Source organism: Oryctolagus cuniculus, chromosome 3 (genome assembly GCF_964237555.1).
Source record: "Oryctolagus cuniculus chromosome 3, mOryCun1.1, whole genome shotgun sequence".
In the NCBI taxonomy this organism is placed as follows: Eukaryota; Metazoa; Chordata; class Mammalia; order Lagomorpha; family Leporidae; genus Oryctolagus; species Oryctolagus cuniculus.
The window spans coordinates 8,220,298-8,236,896 of record NC_091434.1 but is presented as its reverse complement, the minus strand read 5'-3'; the positions used below and the strand labels follow the sequence as shown (position 1 = coordinate 8,236,896).

Here is a 16,599-nt window from a genome sequence, read left to right as displayed (position 1 = left end):
CCATCCACGGCTCCCCTGTGAGTAGCAGGGACCCAGACACTTGAGCCATCCCCTGCCGCCTCGCAGATGCCATAGCCAGAAGCTATCCCAGACACTGGGCTCTGGGAGGCCCATGTCCCCAGCACTGTCTGTCCTGAACCACTGGCTCCCAGCCAGCTTCACACAGGGGACCGAAACTGCCGCAAAGGGGGTTTTACCAAATTATTTCAGTCTCAGAATCCAGAATAACTACCTTGTGTTTGTGGTCTTCCCTCAGACCCTCGCCAGCTCGCAGGCAGAATTGTGCACACCTGCACACACATGCACACGCCTAGGAACGTAGTCCAACCCAGAGACACACATTCAAAGTCACACACACTCACACGTGATCACACAGTGTGTGTGCACATGTGTCCAGACATGTACGCACTCAGAGACACACATCTGGAGAAGGATGCATGAGAGGTGAAAAGCTGATGGCCAGGGATGATGCTGTGGTGCAGTGGGTTAAGACACCGTCTGTAGCACCAGCATCCTATATGGGCACCAGTTCAAGTCCCAGCTGTTCCACTTCCTATCCAGCTCTCTGCTAATATGCCTGGGAAAGCAGTGGAAGATGGCCCAAGTGCTTGGGTCCCTGCACCCACGTGGGAGACCCAGAGGCAGCACCTGGCTCTTGGCTTTGGTCTGGCCCGGTCTTAATCATCGCAGCAATTTGGGGAGTGAACCAGTGGATGGAAGAGCTCTCTCTCTCTCTCTCTCTCTCTCTCTCCCCCTCTCCCTCTCCCTCTCTCTCCCTCCCTCCCTCTTTCTCTCGTAACTCTGACTTTCAAATAAACAAAATAAGTCTTTTTTAAAAAAGAAAAGAAAAGCTCATGGCTGACTTGGCTAATGAAGACTAATTCCTGTGTGAAGGCATTGCCGTTCTTAGTTGTGCGCAGTAAGACATAAGCTATAACAAGACAGTCCATTCAGAGAGAGTGTTTCACTGTGATTACAACTATGCAAATCAACCAGCAGGAAAGAAAACAGTAGTGGTGAGAGGAAGGCAAAATGTAGGAATATTGGGCTTTTTTTCTTTTCCAATGTTTCTATAAAATGGGCAAATAAAAATTAAGTTATAACCACATATGTGTATTGCATAGGAATATTGCTAACCACGGAGAATGAAGCTACTGCCACAGGCGTATAAAATCCCCTTTGCGGGGCAGACATCTGGCCCAACAGTTAGGTCACCACCTGGAATGTCCACATCCCTTATCTGGGTGCCTGCTTTGAGTCCCAACTACTTCACCTCCATCCAGCTTCCTGCCAATGCATACCTTGGAGGTAGCAGGTGATGGCGCAAGTACTTGGGTCCCTGCTAACCACACGGAGGCCATGATTAAGTTCCAGGCTCCTGGCTTCTGCCAGGTCCAGCTCTGCCTCTTGCAGACATACAGGTTAAAATTGATTAGGTTTGTGAGCTGGAAGAGCACGCCTTCACCATGCCCGTGTGTGGACCTCATGCCCCTACCTGGCCACACCTGAGTACCCACCAGCCAATCAGGTTAATTAATTACTCCCCTTTGAAAGAAGATTAAAAGCCTAGAACATGGTGTGTCCGGCCCTTTCCTCCCTCCCTCACCCTGGCCTCTTGCCAGTAGGGGGCTTGCTGTAGCCCTGTGCCTCCAGGGTGCATGGCCTTTGGGCCACCCACCCTAGGCTTCCTGGCCTATATACTCTTCCACATGGCTGGTTCCTGGTGCTCGGTGTGAACCCAGATTTACCTCTCTCTTAGATAAAGCCCTCACTCTCCTATGCACCTTTCTCACATGCTGCCTTGTTTATCTGTGCTGGTATTTAGAATTCTTCTCTAAATATTAGGCAAGAACCCTCTCGGGCTTATTATTGGGGATTTATTAACAAGCATATGGTGATATCGTATGGCACCCCAAATTCTGATAACATACATGGCACCCCATATGGGACTTCTGGGGAACTTTAAGGGGCCACATTTTGATATTTTTTAGGGGTCCAAATTCTGATATCAGGCACTTGGGGAGTGAACCAGCAGATAGAAGATCTCTGTGACTGTCTGTCTCTATCTCTCTGCCTTTCAAATAAAATGAAAATAAGTAGGTGAACAAATTTTCAAATCTTCTTTGTAGAAGTAAAAGGGAATTTTGTAGAAGAATGAGACAGAGGCCGGCACTGTGGTGTAGTAGGTGAAGCCTTTGCCTGCGGTGCCAGCATCCCATATGGGTGCCGGTTCAAGACTCAGCTGCTCCGCTTCCTATCCGGCTCCCTGCTAATGTGCCTGGGAAAGCAGCAGAAGATGGCCCAAGTGCTTCGGCCCCTGCACCCATGTGGGAGGCTGGGAAGAAGTGCCTGGCTTCAGATTGGCTTAACTCTGGCTGTTGAGGCCATTTGGGGAATGAACTGGCAGATGGAACACCTCTCTCTCTCTCTCTCTCTCTCTCTCTCTATCTCCCTCCCTCCCTCCCTCCCTCTGTAACTCTGAATTTCAAATAAGTAAAATAAAAAAAAAATAAATTTTAATTTAAAAATTTAGAAAAATGGCTGGCGCCACAGCTCAATAGCCTAATCCTCTGCCTGGGGCGCCGGCACCCCGGGTTCTAGTCCCATTTGGGGCGCCGGTTCTGTCCTGGTTGCTCCTCTTCCAGGCCAGCTCTCTGCTGTGGCCTGGGAGTGCCGTGGAGGATAGCCCAAATGCTTGGGCCCTGCACCCGCATGGGAGACCAGGAGAAGCACCTGGCTCCTGGCTTCGGATCAGCATGGTGCGCCGGCCACAGCGGCCATTGGGGGTGAACCAATGGAAAAAGGAAGACCTTTCTCTCTTTCTCACTGTCCACTCTGCCTGTCGAAAAAAATTTAGAAAAATGTTAAGATGCAATTGGTTCTTTGAGTAAGGTGGTCTTGATACACGTGATTGTTTGAGGGATTTGTGGGTGGATCCACTGGGGGAAAAATGCTGTGGCTCAACCCAACGCATCCTGGGGCAGAGGCCTCTCCTGGAGATCCTTAGGGCTGGGTTCCCTGATTTTGTGGACCAGGTAAGTCAGGTGCTCAACGGTTGGAGACCATCTTCCCACTAGAACAAGATATTTGAAGCTCTGAAGACTTGGCTAGACCCAGGGAGCCCTTCCCATGGAAAAGGCCATCTGTCGCCTCCTAGGAGACGCAGTGAGTGCAAGCAGTGAGTGCGAGCAGAGTTCTCTTCCTGCAGCCAGATTGGGGGGGCGGGGGGTGTGTGGAGAGACAGTTGAGCCAGTCGGTGGCACCTGTCTTTCACCCTGCATTCTGGGGTAATGTTTTTCAGCACTATCTTCTCCTGCTTGCAGAAATTTGAGCTCTCAGGGCAGGCGCTGTGGCATAGTGGGTAAAGCTGCCGCCTGCAGTGCCGACATCCCATACAGGTGCCAGTTCAAGTCCCGCCTGCTCCTCTTCCAATACAGCTCTCTGCTATGGCCTGGGAAAGCAGTAGAAGATAGCCTAAGTCCTTGGGCCCCTGCACCCACATGGGAGACCCGGAAGAAGCTCTTGGCTCCTGGCTTCAGATCGCCACAGCTCCAGCCATTGAACCAGCGTCCATATGGGATGCTGGTGCCGCAGATGGAGGCTTAGCCTTCTAAGCCACAGTGCTGGCCCAAGGCCTGGCTTTTCTTAATAGCTCCTCCTCCCTCCCCACCCAGGGGCGGGAAGCTCCCAGCGCAGAGAGTGATGGGTGGCTTCCAGCAGCACCATTGGGTTCCCCATCCCCTGCCCCCAGTCTCTCCCATGGACCCTGCAATCCTGCAGCTGGGGCTGAGCCTCAGGGCTCACCCCTCTCTCTGATGTGCTCACCTGGGCTCTGAGAGCAGGCCTTACCTGGCCAGACATGGCACAGCTCTGCCCTTGGCCCAGCCTGTCTGAGACTGGGGGAAGCATGCTGGGGGAGCCGGCAGGTGTTGCAGAGAGAGGGGTGGGGGTGCGGTTTGGAGCCAGGGAACCAGCATTTCCCAGAGAAGTGTCCAGGCCAGCAAGCGGGACAGTGGCCTGCAGTGCTCTTTATAAACGGGGTCCTCTGCATTGCTAGGGGCTGCCAGGCCGCCCGACTCCCTAGGTCCACATGCTCCCACAGGGGACTCCTCTAGGGCACGTGAGCAGGAGGCCTAAGGGCTCTACAGCCCCAATGTCAAGGTCTCTGTAGATCTCCTGCAAGAACTGGGACAACCTGGTCCATCTCCCTGGAGAAGAGGAGGGGACAGGGGACAGAGCAGTGCATGCTCTTGGGGAACAGGGAGGGGCCCGGTGAGGAGCAAGCATGGAAGCTGAGCCCAGGCCCTTGGGCGGGTTGGCAAGAAGGCCGAGGGAGGGGGCCTGGCAGGAGGAGGCGAGTGGGTGGCAGGTGCGTCCCACCTCTCCTCACAGCTGAGCAGCCTGCCCAGGGGGCTGGAGGCCAAGGGCAAAGGCAGAGTGAAGAGCATGGGGTGGGGGTGGGGTAGGGATGTAGGAGCTGGGAAGGAAGAGCAGGTGCAGGAGGTGGCCCAGGGCCTTGGAAGGCAGGGGCCTGGGTAGCAGGGAAGGGAGGGAGGCCAGGGATGGGGGGAAGGAGGGGGCTGGAGCAGCAGGAAGGCAATAGACCTGCTGCTGCTTCCTCATCCTCCCAATGAACAGAGCCAGAGTGAGACCCTGGGGCTCCGAACACCAGTGCTCACCTGCCCCTGTGACCTCTCAAGAGACAGACAGGGCCGGGGGGGAGGGGTGGGGGAGTCCTGCCTGCAGAACAATTATGCCCATTGCAGAGATGAGAAAACTGAGGTCTGAGTGTGGATAGTCAGAGGTGGTACCTCGGCGACCTCCAGGGCAGGAGCCCTCTCCGACGTGAGTCAGTGCATGGGGGCCGCAGCAGGGCCCGTGGCCAGCGCCCTGGCCGGCTCCCTCCCAGAGACTGCAGGGAGCTGGGCTGGCTCGTGCGCCGGGGCGCCCCCCTGCTCCCTGGGTGCACCCTCCACTCTCCCTGGGGGCCCCCCACAGGTCCAGCCAGCTCTGGGCTCAGGAGGTCCCTGGCATGAGCAGAGCTACCCAGGTTTGTCTTTGGGCACCCCCGGCCCTGGGGACAAGGTCAAAAGGCAGAACAAGAGCCCCAGAGCTAAGAGCCCACTGCTGGGAAGGGGGTGCTAGGCGTGGGGGCCCTAGGGCTGCCCCTACTCCCACTGCCCTGGTCCAGAAGCTGGACCAGAGAGTGTGAAGGAGCATCACACCCGGGAGACCCTGCCTCATCTGTCATCAAGTCCCATCCTGTGGCATCTGGGACCCCGCCTGGGCACAAGTGTGGTGTGGAAGGGATGAGCCACCTCCCTCCCCGACGTGACCACCCAGCAAGGGAAGGAGGCTCCGCCCTGAGACTGCGGGAAGACCCCAGTGGGGAGGCCAAGGGGGCAGAGCCTGTGCAGGCGTGCTTCCAGTAACCGCCTCCAGGGGGCCCCGAGGGAAGCATGCGGGGCAGAGATGACTGTGACCCAGCCCCAGGGCGGACTGAGTGAGAGGGAGAGTGGCTGTGAGCAATCCCTCACCGCATCGCCAAAGGCTCTGTCACAAGTTCCCACGGGGTCCGTCCATCACCACACTCCAGGCCCAGGCCACTGTCCCAGAGGCCACAAGGAAGGCCCACTGCCTGCCCTCATGGTGACCACTCGGTGACCACCCAGGAATCACCTTGGTGCCCTGCAGGTGGCAGGCACCACACTGAGCCCTGGAGATGCTGCCGTGAACTAGGACACTGTCCCAACCCCAGGCTTGCCTGCCCGGTGAAGAGCCGGATACACAGGCCCCAGGTGAGCCCCTGGGCGAGCACCCCTTGTGCTGCTGGGGGCGGCCATCCCTCCTCCCTCTAGTGCCCGGGAAGGTTTGGGTCTGCTGGCCCTGGCCTGCACTCTTGGAAATCCAGCCCCTATACAGGGCCTTCATGGCAGACGCCCCTGGCTCCTGGCCTCTCTCTACCTTAGCTTCCAGTGTCCTTGCTCTGCCTTTTGATAGCAAACCAACCACTCACTGAAATGACCTCGCTGGGGCCAGCACTGTGGCATGGAGGGTTAAGCTGTGGCCTGCAGTGCCAGCATCCCATATGGGCACTGGTTCAATTCTTGGCTGCTCCACTTCCAATCCAGCTCCCTGCTAATGTGCCTGGAAAAGCAGTGGAAGATGGCCCAAGTGCCTGGGCCCCTGTACCCATGTGGGAGGCCCAGAAGAAGCTCCTGGTCTCTGGCTTTGGCCTGGCCCAGCCCTGACCGGCTGTAGCCATCTGGGGAGTGAACCAACAGATGGTAGATCTGTGTGTGTGTATGTGTGTGTGTGTGTGTGTGTGGTCTCCCTCTGTCTCTGTAACTTGTCCTTTCAAATAAATACATAAATTTTTTTAAAAAAATAAACTTGTAGCCGGCGCCGTGGCTCAATAGGCTAATCCTCCACCTTGCGGCGCCGGCACACCGGGTTCTAGTCCCGGTTGGGGCACCGGATTCTGTCCCGGTTGCCCCTCTTCCAGGCCAGCTCTCTGCTATGGCCAGGGAGTGCAGTGGAGGATGGCCCAGGTGCTTGGGCCCTGCACCCCATGGGAGACCAGGAAAAGCACCTGGCTCCTGGCTCCTGCCAGGATCAGCGCGGTGCGCCGGCTGCAGCGGCGGCCATTGGAGGGTGAACCAGCGGCAAAAGGAAGACCTTTCTCTCTCTGTCTCTCTCTCTCACTGTCCACTCTGCCTGTCAAAAAAAAAAAAAAAAAAAAAAAAAAAAAAAAAAAAAAAAATAAACTTGTTCCCCAGGTTGAGGGACAGTGCAGGCGGCCCTACAATCTTCGGTCACAGGACCCACGCAGGTGCTGGTTTCTGTGATGGGGAGCATTTTGATGGTCAGTCTTTTCTCACGGGGTTTCTTTTCCAGGAACCACAGGCCTCAAGCAAACAGTCAGTACCACCTGCATGCAGCCCCCAGACAGGCCAGAGCCCACTTTGCATCAACAGTCCCTAAAGGACACAGTGTCACCAACCAATGGGTTGAGGGACACAGGAGCTCGGCAGAGCCGCCAGGGGCCTGGAGGAGGACTGACCCCGCCCCTAAGCCCCAGCCTGTCTCCAGGAGCCTTCACTCCTAACCCCTCGGGAGCTCTGGAGTCATGGAGAGACCCCTTGCTCTGTGCTTTGCAATAAACGCCGCCTTTCTTCCACCCACTCAGTGTCCTGCGCGTGGGGCAAGCAGAGCCAGTTTGGGGGGTTCTAAAGCAACTCCTCTGACCAGTTTTGGGGGTGTTCTCTAAAGTTCCTTGTGATAACAACCTCTGGTTACAGACAAAGAAGACAGACAGTCAGCCCTCCGAATCCTGGAGCTGTGAGCTGCAGATTCAACCACTGAAGTGCAAACCTGTTTTTCTTGCCATGATTGCCTAAATGATACAGCGTAACAGCCCTTCACATCACAGGGACAGGCATCAGTTATCAGTAATCATTCGGACACAGTTGAGGAGGCACAGGCAAGCACTATGCCATTCTGAAGAAGGGACCTGGGCATCCTTGGGTTTGGTATACCCGGCAGGGGCCGTGGGAGAAGGGGGTTTGGAACCACTGAAGAAGACAGAGAAGACTTTGCACAAAAGATGGTGGCGGTGCGGTGAAGAAAGCTGGATTTGCAGAGGAAAGCGGGGGGGGGGGGGGGCAGGCTGATGTGCAGTGGGGATTTGAGAGAGAGAGAGAGAGGCCGCAAGGGAGGTGGGAGTCTGGGAGGCAGCTGCCTTCTCCCTTCCACGTGGAGGGGATTCCTGCTGGGGGAAGGATTTTTATTTTTTTGCTGTGCATAAAGAATGTCTGTCACATGGGAGACCAGGAGAAGCACCTGGCTCCTGCCTTCGGATCAGCGCGGTGCGCTGGCCGCAGTGCACTGGCCTCAGCGGCCATTGGGGGGTGAACCAACGGCAAAGGAAGACCTTTCTCTCTGTCTCTCTCTCTCACTGTCCACTCTGCCTGTCAAAAAAAAAAAAAAAAAGAGAATGTCTTTGTAGCTAAGTGACCCAGCTTCTTGAACAAGTCAATGACATGAAAAGAGGAAACATTGTTAAAGAATGCAACAGGTGCCCTCATTCCCGTCTCATTCAAACAAAGCAGCCACAAGGTGGCTTCTGACGCAAGGTGGGGAGTGTGAATCGGATCTGGCGGTAGGCGAAAGTAAAGGCTGACTTCCAGTTTTGCTAGCTGTGTTGACGGTGCGGTGCTCGCACTACCAGGCAGGCATTCAGCCTAGCAGTTGAAACACCTGTGTCCCACATCAGCGCACCCGGCTTCAACTCCCAGCTCTGCCCCTGACTCCAGCTCCCTGCTGCTGCAGACCCTGCGAGGCAGCAGTGGTGGCTCAGGTGACTGGGTTCCTGCCGCCCTCATGGGGGACCTGGAAGGAGTTCCCAGCTGCAGCCTTCAACTAGGCCCGGCCCCTGCTGCTGCAAGCATTTGGGAAATGAACCGACAAATCGGAGCACTCTCTCCCTCCCCCTGCCCCAGTCTCTCTGCCTCTCAAACACATTTGTAAGAGAGATAGGATGGGGTTTGCGTAGCAGTTAAGTCACTGCTTAGGACACCCATATCCCCTATCCAAGCGCCTGGGTTGTAGTCTCAGCGCCACTTTTGAGTCCAGTTTCTTGCTGATACACACGCTAGGAGGCAGCAGGTGATGGCTCAAACACTTGGGTCTCTGCCACCCACAGGCAAGACACAGCTGGCATCCAAATCTCTTGATTTCAATCTGGCCCCTGCCTGGCTGTGGGGAAACATTAGGGAAGTGAACCAGGGTATGGAAGCTCTCGCGTGCTCTCGCTCGCTCTCTCTCTTTCTCTTTTCCCCCATCACAAAAATAAATAAGCAATAATTTTTTAAAAAATTAAAAAGGTAAACAGGAAAACTGTCCTCATCTATAAAGTGCACTTTTGATTCACAACAGCCAGGCTATGGAAGGGAACCAAGTGTCCACAGAGGGATGAATAGATAAGGAAAACGTGGCACAAATACCCAGCGAAAGGCTGTTCACGCTTTAAAAGGACATCTTAGGTCCACCTGGATGGACCTAAGTACCAGACAGAAAGACAAACACTGCGTGACCTCACTTCCATGTGGAATCCAAAAAAAGTCTAACTCAGAGAAGAGTAGAATGGTGATTGCCGGAGCTGGGGGCCTCGGGGCTGGGAGTGGCACAGGGCGATGTTGGCCAAAGGGCCCAACAGTTCCATCAGATGGAAGAGTATGTTCTGAGATCCACCCTTTGGCCAGGCGACTTGGGTCACAACAGTCACTTGAAAACTGCTAAGAGTAGACCTTCATTGTTCTCACAAAAGAAAAAGGTGGCAATGTGAGGCCACGGCTATGTTCATCAGCATGATCCAATCCCATTGCATGCTGCCTCCCGCTGTCCAAGCATCATGTACACCATGAACACATATAACCATTGTTGGTTAGACCTTAAGGAAGCCGGGGGCAGGGCACAGAAGAAGTGTCCTTATGGGAAGAGATGCACTCGAGGCACTAGGCTGAGACACTGTGGGGTGAGTGTGAGTGGGTGTTGACTCGTGTGGGTTGTTTGCCGTGGAAGCTGAGCAGGGTGTCCCTACAAGGTGGACGGAGTGAGTGTATGGCCCCCATGTGGTCTCGGCCACAGCTGGCCCAGTTGTCTACTCAGGCAGAGACGGAAGCAAGTGGGGCTGCCCATCAGACCCACAGGGACCTCCTGGGGCTATGGGACAGGGCCCGGGAGCCGAGCAGCTGTGGCACGTGGGCAGTCCATGCGGTTCTATAGGACTCCCCTGGGGTTCTCCGAGACACGCTTCCAGGCTGGAGGGCAGACCATGCTAACCACATCATCATTCAGTGAGCCACAAAAGGCAAATAAGAAATGTTGCCCGACCCCACGGTCGACTTTCCCACACTTGACTTGTGTAGACTCAATTTTCCACGTGTGAGGCCTTCCCCCTTTGACAAACGCAATCCAGAAAGATCCACTGGGCTTCAAGGACCTTTCCACCCATCTCCAGAAGTACCTGCCTGGCCAGCCACCAGGGGATTGTTGTGTCCGCCTCATCTGGGTAGGGACTGCCCTCATTGTGCCGGTTCTGGACGATTTTACTGACATTGGTCCAGTTTTTTTTTTTTTATGACTTTTTATGCCAGTGATAGGAAATGACCTTAGCAGAAGTGAGATGAAGACGGAAATCATTAGTCTCTGGCGGCTGTGCCTTGGACCTCTGCCAGCCAGGGCCCTGTGCCCAGCGTGAAGGGCAAGGCATATTCCAATCAAGATGCTCGGGGTAATTAGGGGTGTGGTTGTATTTGCAGCTCCAGGGAATAAACCCATTCCACACTCCTCACTCCCACCCCCCATAAAACCAAGTCTGTGGCTCGACTTTCTGACTTCAAGAATATTCTTTAAACTCTGGGTCAGCCAGTGCTCCCGAGTCCTGATGTAGCCTGCACACGGCTACCAGGAGGTCTCCTACAACAGAAACCTGGCCCGGGTCCTACCTACCCAGGGAGTCTCTGCATCCCACCTGCCCAGGCCCAGGTGCCCTGGGCGTCTGCTGAAATCCCCATGGGGGCCTTAAGGGCACAGTCCACTGTGCCAAGAACCCCACCAGGGCTGGCTGCCCCCCAGAGACCCTCGCCTGGTCCCTGACCTCGTTCTTTCCAAGGGGTCTCAGCAGCTGCTCCCTCCCCCATGAGAAGTGTGACAGGTCCCCAGGCCTTCCGTCCTCCCCCAGCCTGAGCCCTCTGGTTCACACATCCTGCTGAGGGGGGAGCGGCAGCCCCTCCCTGGCGCCCACACTCCCTCCTCTGTCCTCGCTTCAGCCTGGAGCTCCTCACCTCCTAACCACGCTGCCCCTGGGGACCGAGACAGACTAGAGAGGGCTTCTTTTGCTTTCTACTTATTGCAAAACAAAAACAAAACCCAAACAAATATGGAAACAAACCCTGACAACCAACCAAAAATACAAGTTCCCCCAGGCTCCCAAGTCCCAGGGACTGCCCAGCCCTACTCTCCCTTGTACCCTCCGGGCTTTGTTTTTCCTTTGCTTGCCTCAGTTCTTTAATTAACTATTTTACTGGAAAGGAGAGGAGACAGGGAGACTGAGAGATCTCCCATCTGCTAGTTCACTCCCCAGATGCCCACAATGGCTGGGGCTGGACACTCAATCCAGACCTCCCACCCTTGGGTGGCAGGAACCCGAGCACTTGAGCCATCACCTGCTGCACTCCGGGGTGTGTAAGAGCAGGAAGCTGGAATGAGGAGTGGAGCTGGAACAAGAACCCAGCAGGTGCCCCGAGCACTACCTTCACCTCTGCGCCAAAGACTCTCTGGACTTGATCCTCGGGTGCCCAGAGCCCGAGACTGGCAGGCACAGTGCTGTCGCTGTATAATTTGCATTTGCACTATATATATATATGTTCCTCCCATGCTACTACATAGCCTTTAAAAGTATCCTTTTAAACCACAGAATATCCGAGTAAATGGATTCACCAGCATTTACCGTGCCATGTTCTAGTTGGACATCATTTAGAAAGTAGTCCCTTCCTTTGGGCTTCTTGTCTGAAGCCCGTGTTCCCAGAAGGGGAATTGCTGGCCAAGCCGCAGCAGATATCCTGAGGGGAGAAGGAAGATTTTCTCAGTCCCCTGCCTGGATCCCTGGTTCTCGAAATATGGTCCAGGCACCCCGAGCGGGGGGTTCCTGGGAGTCTTTTACGAGATCCGCAAGGTCAAAAGCATATTCATAATAATATTGAGAAGTCGTTAGCCCTTCCCATGCTCATCACAGAGTGAGGCCAACACCCGTTACAATGGCAGACGTCTGAGAGATTTGCGAACATGTGAAAACAACGCCTCCCTTCTCATTTGTCTTTTGTTTTGGAAGATATAATTATTGTCATAGTTATTTGTGTAACTACTTTAAGGTTTCTGTCTCAGCTCTAATACAGGAGTGCTGCTGGATGCGATTTGCACAGAGAAAAGCTGCCGGGTCCTTAGAGGGGTTTAACATCCGTGGAGGGCGACTCGGGTTCCATTCATCGGAGAACCGCCGGCCGGGTCGTGACGCGACAGAACCGGGGTCACCTGGACAGGGCTGCCCTGGGCCACATCCCACCCGCCCGTCTGCCGGGCGTGGAAGCTGCACGAGAGGCCACGCCGTCACACTGCTTTTTCTCTTCTCATCACTTCAAGGTTTTCGTGACATTTGAGATCGCCTTTTCATCATTACTAATCCCGTTCAAGAGAGGTAGCGTGCGTAGGCTTAAAAGGCATCTTCACACGTAATTAAAGAACTGAAAATGAAAATGAGACGGTTTCTCCAACCGAGGCGGCACGGATTTACCAAGTGGCAGCGCTGCCAGCATCCTCACGTGGTCTCTAGCAGGCAACGTGGCACCGGGAGCCTGGGAGCCTCGTCCCAGGGAGAGTAAAAGACTGACAGGTCCTCTTGTCCCGCCTGCAGCCTGGAGTTGCCTGGGACCCTGGGAACTGAGAGTGACAGGGACTTCCCCCAGCCCCTTTTACTGAGCCCAGAGAAGGTTGCATGTGGGGAGGTAGGAGGCGCCTGCAGGGAGCGGGAGAATCTGTGATGGGGGCAGGAGCTGCACCCCTCCGTGGGGGCTTTAGGGTGCTACTCCCTCCCTCATGCTGTCCTGCTGTGTCGCAGTTTGGGGGACCTTACGTGATTGAAAGGCACAGCCTGGGCACAGTGCTGAGGTCCAGAAGGCCGCCAGAGCCTGCCCGGCCCTCGACCTCCATGTGCACCTGCTGTCCCACAGTCCGCACTCCCAAAGCTCTCCCGTGCTTCTTGCGTGTCCCCAGGGCAGGGGTGAGGTCAACCGAAGGTGACAGGGAATTCTATCCCTCCTTCTTCGTTCAGGAGCTCTGGATTTCTGACTGTCGCACGTCACGTTGAACCTGCAGGAAATCTTCCACTGGAATCCTCAGGTCAGCACAAGGTACCGTGAAAGGCTCAGAGCACTTCCCTGCCACGCGTGTGGTCCCCACTTCTCTGCCTCTTTCCCTTGCACTGCTCGGCTTGTGGAAGTGCAGTGTGTACCTTTCATCTGGGTCAGCCCCGCTGTGCAGATGAGGGAGCTGAAACACGGAGCAGCACCTTGCCCAAGGTGGCCCCAGGAGTGAGAGAGCTGAGGTGTGAAGCCCAGGCCCGTTTGCCTTTGAAGGCCCTGTTCCTGACCCTTTCTGAATACCTGTGTGACAGCCATAGCCTCAGCCACTTCTGGTCTGTGTGGCTGCTAAAAAAATTTGTCAGGGGCCGGCACTGTGGTGTAGCAGGTAAAGCCACACCCTGCAGTGCCGGCATCCCATATGGGCGCCAGATCGAGCCTGGCTGCTCCACTTCTGATCCAGCTCTCTGCTATGGCCTGGGAAAGCAGTGGAAGATGGCCCAAGTCCTTGGGCCCCTGCACCCATGTGGGAGACCCGGAAGAAGCTCCTGGCTCCTGGCTCCGGATCAGTCCAGCTCTGGCCATTGTGGCCATCGGGGGAGAGAACCAGTGGATAGAAGACCTCTCTCTCTCTCTCTCTGCCTCTCCTTCTCTCTGTGTGTAACACTGATTTTCAAATAAATAAATAAATCATTAAAAAAAGAATTCGTCAGCCTTCCTCCTGAGTATTTGCAGTGCATGGTGTAAAGGCCACAGGAATCGAACCAAAAAAAAGTGGGTTAGGGATCAGTGGGCTTGTTCTCCCGCTACTTCCCAAGCTCTCTGTAGTGAACAGGCATTGCTTTCGCGACATCGGTACAGATACGCGGGTAGAGGCAGTACTTTTAAAAAGAAACAAATCTTAGACGATTCAGCAAATTTCTAGATTCCAGCTGCAGGAAGGCCCTTCCTGGAGGTGGTCTGTCCCTGTTAGAGCCGGGGTCCCCAGGTGGATTGATGGGCTCAGCCCTGGGCTCGTGTGGAGCAGGTGACAGTTTAGCAATGCAAAGGGTCTTCCTGAAGTTTGTATGAAAGTGGGGTGAAAAGGTAAGTATTTTGGTGCAAAAAAATTTGAAGCCACGCAATTTCTTCATACTACATATTTTTTCCATGAATTCTAGGAATGCCCTTTGTATGCATGGATTTCCAGTTTTTTGCATCAAAATAAACTTAGCTTTTCACTCCACTGTTCCATGAACTCTGGGTAGTAACCTTGTTCTACGCTAAGCCCACTGGGGGAAAGAACCAGTTCAGCGGATGCACACTTTCCCTGGGCCCTCCGCACAGGCTAGCTTTGCATGAGGCTCCAGGGAACGTCAAGGCCAGAGATGCCTGTGAGCCTCGGGCCTCCAACTGTTTGCAGAGCAAGGGCAAGACACACAGGAAACCATCACAGAGAAGAAGATAAGAAGTGCTCACCGCTGGGATGGGCGCTGGGTGCTGTGCTAAGTCACCACCTGGGATACCCACATCCCAGACAGGACTGCCTGGGTTCAAGTTCCAGCTCCCTGCTAACGTGCATCCCAGGAGGTAACAGGTGATGGCTCAAGGACTTAGGTCCCTACCATACACATAAGAGATCCAGGCTGAGTTCCGGATCCTGGCTTTGATGTGGCCCAGCCCCAGCTGTTGTGGGCATTTGGGGAGTGAACCAGCGGGTAGGAAACGATCTCTCTCTCTCTCTCTCTCTCTCTCTCTCTCCCTCCCCCCCTTTCAAAGAAAAGAAGAAAGCAAGCAACACTCTATGGTAGAACAAGAGGCGCGATCGTCAGCCAGAAAGATCAGATACGGGAGTGGTTATTGAGGATTCAAGAACTTTCTAGAAGAGAAGTCAAACATCATAGACTACAAAGTCATTTATTCCGAGTTTTATAAGATGCTGGGCCTTTGTAGCCTGTCTGTATCTCTTGTGTCTGTTTTCTCTACAGTTTTCAGCAGAGCGAGAAAAACGCTTTTGCAAAGGAAAACAGAATGGTAAGGGGGACTGAATCCCAGGCAGAGGCACGCGTGATTCTGATGCCAAAGCGCCCCCCTCGGCACCTCCGACAGCGAAGAGCTGGCAAGCGGCTCCTGCTGAACCGCTGCACACCAACAGCTTTCCCGAGACCCCTTGCAAGCGGAGGTCCAAGGCCAGCCGCCCACCCGGAGACGAGCAGGGAGTCAGGACTTACCGCAGCCAGCGGGGACCCCGCCACGGTGGCCGAGCTGTCGCAGGAGGGCGTGAGAGGTAGCAACAACGCCTGGCCCCGCCTTTGGGGGCCACCAGGATCTGACCTGGAAGATGGGGGAAAAAATCCCCAGGTTTCTTGCAAGGGCAGAGGAAAAGTAACTATTTTAAAATCCGCCCAGTGAGAAGTAACCATTTCCAAGGCCCAGCGTGTTCTGTCCCTAACCAAGGCCCAGCGTGTTCTGTCCCTACAAGGCCTGCTCACGGGGACCTTATCTGCTCTCCGCCTTCCTGTCCCGCACCAGAGGAGAAAGAAAGGGCAAGGCCAAGAGACACGGCGGGAGGCCACTGGGGGACCGCTGGGGGTGACTGAGGCTGCACACCTCACACCCTCGGGGATCTGTGTCCTAGGGTGGCCGTAACAAGACATCCCAAACCACATGACTTAAACCACAGGGTCCACGGTCGCGGCTGTGGTCCCTGCAGACCCGAGGCCAGGAGCCCTTGTGGTTGCTGGTGGGAGCCGCCAGTCCCCAGCTATCCTTGGCCTGTGGCTGCAACGCTCCGGCTCTGCTCGGCCATCACACACTCTCCCTCCCAGCTCTACCCGCTGAGGGTTTCCTGTTGTGCCTGAGAATTCATCGGACACAGAGGAGCAGGAGGAAAGCAGGCCAGCGCGCCCAGTGGGAGTGTACATGGCCGGGGGCCTTCGTCGGGACATTGTCTGAGCCTGGTCCCTGCGCTGTCACAGAGCGCCACGGGCTGGGCAGTGCTAAAGAGCAGAGGTCCGTTCCTCACAGTTCTGGCTGCTGGGAGTCCAGAATCGACTTCTGTCCACATAAACACCCGCCGATGAGTGTTTACAGCAGCTTTACTCGTAAGTGTCAAAAACTGGAAGTTACCAACAAAAAGTAACCAGATAGGGGCCGGCGCTGTGGCATAGCAGGTGAAGCCACCACCTGCTGTGCCAGCATCCCATATGGGTGCCAGTTCAAGTCCCAGCTGCTCCACTTCCTATCCAGCTCTCTGCTATGGCCTGGGAAAGCAGTGGAAGATGGCCCAAGTCCTCGGGCCCCAGCACCCAGCGGGGAGACCCAGAAGAAGCTCCTGGCTCCTGGCCTTGGATCGGCCAAGCTCCAGCCTTTGCGGCCATCCAGGGAGTGAACGAGTGGATGGAGGACCTCTCTGTGTGTCTCTCCCTCTCTCCATCTCTAACTCTGCCTCTCAAATAAATAAATAAAAAATAATAATAAGAAGGAGCCAGGTTTGTTGACTTTGCCACTGCAGATGCACTTCCCTTACTTTGCCATTTTACAAAAGACGGCTTTAAATACCGGGCTTCAGCTCACTACTAAAATATGTCTGTCAAGCTACTGCACAAATGGCCTGTGGGACACAGATATAACTCTGCCTCTCGAATAAATAAATACTTTTTTTTTTAAAGTAACTGGATGAACAAATTGTGGCACATCACAC

The 16,599-nt window shown here is 54.9% G+C and overlaps 1 protein-coding gene across 2 annotated transcripts in view; it reads right to left on the bottom strand.

The window, feature by feature from the left end:
- Nucleotides 1-15,313, bottom strand: part of GPR55 (G protein-coupled receptor 55) — a 51,840-nt gene extending 36,527 nt beyond the window's left edge. The window contains exons 1-2 of one of the 2 annotated variants that reach the window (XR_007920253.2): nucleotides 15,128-15,313; nucleotides 6,763-11,624 (exon numbers count right to left, since the gene is read on the bottom strand). The gene's annotated coding sequence lies outside the window, so the exon portion shown is untranslated. Of the gene's footprint in view, nucleotides 1-6,762; nucleotides 11,625-15,127 lie in introns of those variants that run through there. The other variant, XM_017343188.3, reaches the window with a different exon arrangement.
- Between the last annotated feature and the right edge of the window lie 1,286 nt (nucleotides 15,314-16,599).